The following is an 8,840-nucleotide window of genomic DNA, read 5'->3' on the forward strand; positions in this document are numbered from 1 at the left end:
TAGTATACCATAGGTAGCATCTATGATAAATAATAATAAATAAACAAATTAAAAAAAAAAACTATTTATTTAACGAATAACATTAACATAATATAATTATAACATAAACATTAAATTTAAATAAATAATATTATACACCTAAATCACTTAGGTCTTTACGCCAATAACATCTGCAGATTCATCAATGATGAAGACTTTTTTACTATAATCATTAACCAGTATTTCGTTGAAATCAATTGCATCCAATACATTATCTTTTACTACAGACATTACATGAATGCTTCAAGATGGTCTTGATTTAAAGAAGACCGTAAACAGTTTTTAATTATTTTAAGCTTGTTTAATGCTCTTTCACAGTTAATATGTGTAACAGAGAGTGTTAAAACAAATTCTAATGCAGCATACCAATTACAATATGCAGGTGAATGCATATATAATTGGTATATTAAATTTTGTAGGTATATTAAGCATGATTTTTTATCATGAAATAATTGGTAGTTTTTGATTTTCCACACCCTATAAAAAAGACATACATATATGTCACTTAACATATAATATAAATAAATATAAAAACAGCATATTTTAATATATTTATCATATATTACTATATTTACTATCATATATTTTTAAGAAATGGTTCAATTCAGAAACTAATATCTGATGGTTTATTAATGATAATTTTGATAGTATTTTTAATGCTGATTCTGGTAGATTGTCATTCTTTGCGTGTTGAATATTCTTTGGTAATAAATACTGAATATCAGCTATAATTTCCTTATAACTTGAAAATATTTCGATAATACTTCCTCTTAATTGATCAATAATGCATTGAAAAACTTGAACTCTAATCTTATTGATAGGATTTATAATAGGTTCATCTGAAAACATTTCATCATAATTGCGCTTCTCTTGTCTAGAACGTATTATTGGTAATTCATCTTCCACAACTATACTATCATTCAATTCAAAATTTGTAAATTTATCATTCATATTTTTTAAGAATTTTTCTGCTTCAATGACAATTGTATCAAAATTTATTTTTCCAATTTCATCAATTGTATTTTCTACCATTAACCAACCAGCCAAAAGATCTAAATTACTAGACTGCAAATATGTTGATGTATGTCCAACAGAATCAATATCTTTAAGAAATAAATGAGCTGTTAAAATAACTTGGAATTCACACAATTTATTTTTTAATGAAGTTGCTCCATATACTTATATTATGGATTTTTGATCAAAGTTTTTCGATGAACAAATAAAATCTAAGGCACTAACAATAGTTTGGTATAAACAATCTTCTCCGCCAAAAACCCATTTAAGAGCTTTTTCTCTGGACCACCACCTAGTTTCCCCAATTTTTGGAGCTTTCTAAGTTTTTTTACTCCAATACCTAAAGTTTCTTGATTTTTCTTCCAAATGTCTATTCGTTTATAAAAATCAGAAAAGAAAGTACTCCAGCGATTCAAGAACCCAAATAAATTTTTGGCTGCTAAATTGTCACAGGTATCACAAATACCTTATGTGCATAGCACCAAACATAAATACTGTTTTCATTTTGTTGCTTAATAAAGTCTGCAAACCGTTAAACTCTCCTCGCATGTTAGAAGCACCGTCAAATGATTCACCAATGACGTTTTTAAAATGTATATTATATTTGTGAAAACTAGTTTTTAATAGTTCATATAAACTTTTACCTGCGTTGAATCTTCTACTTATTTACGACGGCAAAAATGCGCTCTTTAATATCTGTATTATTTGAGTAGCAAAGCAGATAGTGACTGGATCTGTAGCTACAATATCTTGAGTACTGTTAAACTAAAAAAAAAATTTTAAAAAAAGCGGGTAAGTGGATGTGGCTCTGCCGTACTTTAGGTGGTGGGGTGGACCTCTCACCTCTGACTAGAGTAGGTTAGATTTGAATGCATTGATAGGTATAGTTGTGTTCGAAAAACGAGTCTGATCGGAGATGATTTATCAGTCTAGGATATATTATATTTAAATATTATCATATATTCTATTTTGAAACAAATATTATTTTTCAACGCATTTTGAATAAGGCATGGTCAATCAATTTTTGAAAAAACATTGCATGTAGTTATCATAATTCATAATACCTTATATTATCATAGATATACATATACCTGATTTCATAAAAATTTAAAACTAAAACGCTCAAAACATTTTTCCTATAATGACGCTTCAAATTTTCTCTATAGCTATTTGAAGAAAATCTAAATTTCAGTGGTCCAAAAATATTTCAAAAAAATTTTAAAATTAAACTCGATATAGATAACACTAACATAAACATTTGGTGAAAATTTAAAGTATTTACAGTGATTAGTTTTTGAATTACAACCATAAAAAAAAATCGATTTGGTCGAAAACTGGTTTTGCATAAAAATTCCTGATTTTCTGTCATTTTAGATTCTGAACGAAGTGATGAATGTATTGATTTTACAATGATGTGTGTTTTTTTTTTTGTGTCTTTGTTCAGTAAAATTGAAGATCCTTGGTGCTTTATAAAGGTCAAAAGTAAACATTTTCGAACAGTTTTCAAAAAAATCGAGAATGACAAAAAAAAAATGACAGAAAAACTGGAATTTTTACGAAAAACAAGTTTTCGACCAAATTGATTTTTTTATATGGTTGTAATTCAAAAACTAATCACGGTAAATACTTGAAATTTTCACCAAATGTTATATAATGTTAGTGATATCTATATACAGTTTAATTTTCAAGATTATAGATATCTACATATATATGGATTGTGGTCGTCATCACAATTAAAGATTAATTATAGTAACAATATACAATATACTAATATTTGGTATCTTAGTCCGTGGTTGTAATAAATGGGGAAATACACACTTAGATATGTACTATATTAAATCGTCGGTAGATTTAAAAATAAAAATAATAATAATACAATAATACGGGCAATTGGGGGGGGGGAGGTGATTCAGCCCGTTAGCCCCTCCTTGCGTACGCCACTGGTCATTATAATGAAAAATGTTTTGAGCGTTTGAGTTTTAAATTTTTATGAAATTGCGTAATGATAACGATTTATCCTCAAACGAGTCAAACGAATTTAAATATTATTTGTTATACTTCAAAAATTATAAGTCGTAGATACTTGAAAATTTCACCAGATATTTAGAACGGAAATTGAAAAATTGAAAATTTGTTCAATAATTGTACCACAGATTATAACACATATATATTAGACGAGATGATTATATTGTGACTACGAAATGTTTTCATGGACATTAGAGAAGAATTTGTTTGAAAATTTAATACAAAGTGCCTCATAAGTTATTCTTATAATGATTAAAAAATTACAAGAATACATAGGCACAATTTTTTTTTATAATCGTTTATAGTTCAAATTTTTAAGAAATCTGTCGAAAATGCGAAAATTTGCAAGTAATTTTGAAGCTGAAAAATCATAAAAATTTTTGTGTTTAAAACTAGGGATTGAAAATACAACACTAAGTTTTCCATAAGTTTTCCTTCAAGTATCTATAGAGAAATCTCGAAGCGTCATTATAGGAAAAATTTGAGGAGCGTTTGAATTTTAAATTTTTATGAAATCGCGTAACGATAACGATTTTAAACATATGTTAGTATTCAAAAAGTATAAGTCGTAGATACGTGAAAATTTTATCAGTTATTTAGATTGGCATTTTCTTTACATGATTTAATTTTAAAAATATTTTGACTTTTTTTGAAATATTTATGGATAACTGAAATTTTCAATTTTTCTGAAATTTTTTTGGCCCTTTCAAAATACTTGAAAATTGAATACAATGTTCCTCATAAGTTACTCTTACAGTAATTAAAAAATTATAAAAATACGTAGGCATATTTTTTTTTATTAGCATTTGAAGTTCAAATATTGACTAAATACGCAAAAATTACGAAAATTCGCAAATTATTTTAAGCTAGAAATTTATACAAAATTTTCTTTTTAAATCAAAGATTTGAAAATTTTTAATATATCCTAGACTGACAAATCATCTCCGTTCAGAATCGTTTTTCGTATACAATGATACCTATCATTGCATTCAAATCTAACCTACCCTAGTCAGAGGTCAACCCCACCACTTAATGTACAGCAGAGCGACATCCACTAGCCCGCTTTTTTTTTTTTTGTCTTTCTCGATTTTTTTGAAAACTGTTGGAAAATGTTTACTTTTGACCTCTATCCAAGGAAATTCAATTTTACATCGGAAACCACCCTTAAAGTTTGAAATTGAAGCATTATTTCGATTAGTTATGCTGTACACAGACACAATAACAAACGACAAAAAAAACTACTGTTTTAGCAGTATTAAAAAAAGCGGGTAAGTCGTGGATGTCGCTCTGCTGTACAGGAGGTTACTGTAATGGATGGGATTAAATTTGAATGCAATGATAGGTATCATTGTATACGAAAAACGATTCTGAACGGAGATGATTTGTCAATCTAGGATATATTATATTTTAATATTGTCATATATTCTATTTTGAAACAAATTTTTGATTTTTTAATTAAGACGCATTTTGCATATGGCATGGTTAATCAATTAGTGTAGTTATCATGTAGTTATCATAATTCATAAAACATTATATTATCATAGATATACGAATACCTGGTTTGAGGATAAATCGTTATCGTTACGCGATTTCATAAAAATTTAAAACTCAAACGCTCAAAACATTGTTCCTATAATGACACTTCAAATTTTCTCTATAGCTATTTGAAGCAAAACTAATGGAAAACTTGGTGTTAAATTTTATAACCTTAGATATAAATACAAACAATATTATGAATTTTGAACTACAAAATAATTTGCAAATATTCATGGTTTTGACGAATTTTTGTCAATATTTGAAAATCAAATGCTAATAAAAATTTAATTTGAATTTCAGGTTGACATTTTTTTTGTGATAAAGATTGACAAATTTGTAAGGAATCTTGTATTAAATTTTCAAATCTTAGGTATAAAAAGAAAAACTTTTATGAATTTCGATCAAAGATAATTTGAACATTGCCGTAATTTTTATGTATTTAGTCAAAATTTGAACTTCAAACGCTAATAAAAAAATTTGTGACTATATATTTCTTTTATTTTTCAAATGCTATTGTAAAAATATTTTACGAGCCTTGTATTAAATATTCAAATCTTAGGTTTATTATTGACACTTCAAAAAAAATTTTTCAGAAAAATTGAAAATTTCAGTGGTCCAAAAATATTTCAAAAAAATTTGAAAATTAAACTGTATATAGATATCACTAACATTAAGATTTGGTGAAAATTTCAAGTATTTACAGTGATTAGTTTTTGAATTACAACCATATAAAAAAATCAATTTGGTCGAAAACTTTTTTCGTAAAAATTCCAGTTTTTCTGTCATTTTTTTTTTGTTATTCTCGATTTTTTTGAAAACTGTTGGACTGGATACTTTTGACCTCTATAATGCACCAAGGATCTTCAAATTTACATCGGAAACCACCCCCAAAGTTTGAAATCGAAGCATTATTTCGACTAGTTATGCTGTACACAGACACAAAAAAAAAAAAAAAACACATCATTGTAAAATCAATACATTCATCACTTCGTTCAGAATTTAAAATGACAGAAAATCAGGAATTTTTATGCAAAACCAGTTTTCGACCAAATCGATTTTTTTTTATGGTTGTAATTCAAAAACTAATCACTGTAAATACTTTAAATTTTCACCAAATGTTTATGTTAGTGTTATCTATATCGAGTTTAATTTTAAAATTTTTTTGAAATATTTTTGGACCACTGAAATTTAGATTTTCTTCAAATAGCTATAGAGAAAATTTGAAGCGTCATTATAGGAAAAATGTTTTGAGCGTTTTAGTTTTAAATTTTTATGAAATCAGGTATATGTATATCTATGATAATATAAGGTATTATGAATTATGATAACTACATGCAATGTTTTTTCAAAAATTGATTGACCATGCCTTATTCAAAATGCGTTGAAAAATAATATTTGTTTCAAAATAGAATATATGATAATATTTAAATATAATATATCCTAGACTGATAAATCATCTCCGATCAGACTCGTTTTTCGAACACAACTATACCTATCAATGCATTCAAATCTAACCTACTCTAGTCAGAGGTGAGAGGTCCACCCCACCACCTAAAGTACGGCAGAGCCACATCCACTTACCCGCTTTTTTTAAAATTTTTTTTTTAGTTTAACAGTACTCAAGATATTGTAGCTACAGATCCAGTCACTATCTGCTTTGCTACTCAAATAATACAGATATTAAAGAGCGCATTTTTGCCGTCGTAAATAAGTAGAAGATTCAACGCAGGTAAAAGTTTATATGAACTATTAAAAACTAGTTTTCACAAATATAATATACATTTTAAAAACGTCATTGGTGAATCATTTGACGGTGCTTCTAACATGCGAGGAGAGTTTAACGGTTTGCAGACTTTATTAAGCAACAAAATGAAAACAGTATTTATGTTTGGTGCTATGCACATAAGGTATTTGTGATAGGTACCTGTGACAATTTAGCAGCCAAAAATTTATTTGGGTTCTTGAATCGCTGGAGTACTTTCTTTTCTGATTTTTATAAACGAATAGACATTTGGAAGAAAAATCAAGAAACTTTAGGTATTGGAGTAAAAAAACTTAGAAAGCTCCAAAAATTGGGGAAACTAGGTGGTGGTCCAGAGAAAAAGCTCTTAAATGGGTTTTTGGCGGAGAAGATTGTTTATACCAAACTATTGTTAGTGCCTTAGATTTTATTTGTTCATCGAAAAACTTTGATCAAAAATCCATAATATAAGTATATGGAGCAACTTCATTAAAAAATAAATTGTGTGAATTCCAAGTTATTTTAACAGCTCATTTATTTCTTAAAGATATTGATTCTGTTGGACATACATCAACATATTTGCACTCTAGTAATTTAGATCTTTTGGCTGGTTGGTTAATGGTAGAAAATACAATTGATGAAATTGGAAAAATAAATTTTGATACAATTGTCATTGAAGCATTGAATTATTGTAATTTGGCATTTTTTCCATGGCTTTTTTTTCCTACATTCTATACATATTCAATAATACCTATCTATGATTTACGATTACTACTAATCATAATAATTAATAATAACAGTATAAACATTATTTTAAAATATCGATTAAATCATTGAACATTTATGGTATTACTAAATAGTTTCAATATGTCTAGCACTCTGATACATAGACGATAGACATATTATTAAATTATTGGTACTTTTATTTTTTATTTTAACACGATGTATTCTGCGCTATGGCATTATTTAAATTCAATATAACCCAATCAATTTTCGAATTTACTATTACTCATATTATTATAATATAATAGGTATCGACTGTTCCCCTAGTGCCGTCGTAAAGCAATAGGCAGTGGCGTATCTATGTATTTAAGCATAGAGGTGCACCTAATTTTCCGGGCCCCTTATAAAGTTTCAGTTGCTACTTGTTGATTAGGCCGATTAGGGGCTCAAGGGCTCTATTTATAAAACACAGCTAAAGGGCCCTGGTGCAATGCACCTCCTGCACACCCTCTAAGTACGCCACTGGCAATATCACGAAATCGTGTTCAGTTTAGAACAATTACTCAAGTAGGTAGATTCGTAGAAAAAAAATGTGCGTGTATGTATAATACTGCGCGTCGATCCATGAGCTGAGCTTGTCCGCTTGGCGAGTTTTGTTAATATTATATATATTGTAATTAATACATATCCATAATATATATGATGTATATATAACAACAACAATTAAAAACTCAACGCAGCAGATTTCGTAGAGATGCTGTATTATCTCCCAGTATTGATGATATTCTTGCTGTTTTCATGCCCAACTCAGTAATATTTTTGATAAAATGAGTGTATCAGCAAACAAATTTTTGTTATGCATGTTGAACTATAATTCTATTGGTTCCATGGATCATAAATTCAATCATATTTTTTATAGATGTGATACTGGGTAAATACATAACAAAATAAAATACCTAGGTACTTTGAAAACAAGCATTAATATATTCTTGTTTCAAGTGTATTGTGAATTTACTGTATATCAATAAATTCATTGTGAACACTTTAATTATAAAAAATTGTTTTATTTTTTTTTTTAGGAAATGTTTAAATCTTGTTAAAGTTGATATTGTGAATTTGAGTACAAAACCTTTCATTGAAGATGATAATCTTGGATATAAAACAAACATTAATTTAATCAACAACTTTAAAGCTTACACAGGCACTATAAATAGGGTATTTGGTATTGGGTAAGTCAATAACTGAATACAACTAAAATGGTGGTTATTTCCAGTACAAAATTCATTTAGTATTAAATTATTGAAAAAGTAATGTTATGAAGAACTTAGCTAAATCTGGTAAATTTGTACAATTTTTACTCATTATTAAAGAACAAATCTTAAATGTGCTAAGAAGGTTAAATATATTATTAGGCTCTATAAAACATTAAAACTTGCACTAAATTATTAATATCTTTTAAGAGGTCATCAATTATAATTGACAACTATTAAGCCTAAATACATTATTCTTGTTATTCTAATTTTTTGTTTTGTTTTTTTTTTTTAATTACAGTAAAATAAATTATTTTTAACATAATTATTTGTTATTTGTATTAAATTCTCTAAAAATTAAAAAATATAAACAATAAAAATGAAATTTATGTCTTCAGGACTTCCGACTGTATTAAATGTGCAGAATAAATATTAGGGGGCCTATTTTCATATTGATCGATGATATTAATTCAATTGTTATTTTTCGATTTATCTTATTTTCAAAAGCTAAT

Source organism: Diuraphis noxia, unplaced genomic scaffold, assembly GCF_037042655.1.
Source record: "Diuraphis noxia isolate RWA-SAM2 unplaced genomic scaffold, SU_Dnox_SAM2 contig0001, whole genome shotgun sequence".
Classification (NCBI taxonomy): Eukaryota; Metazoa; Arthropoda; class Insecta; order Hemiptera; family Aphididae; genus Diuraphis; species Diuraphis noxia.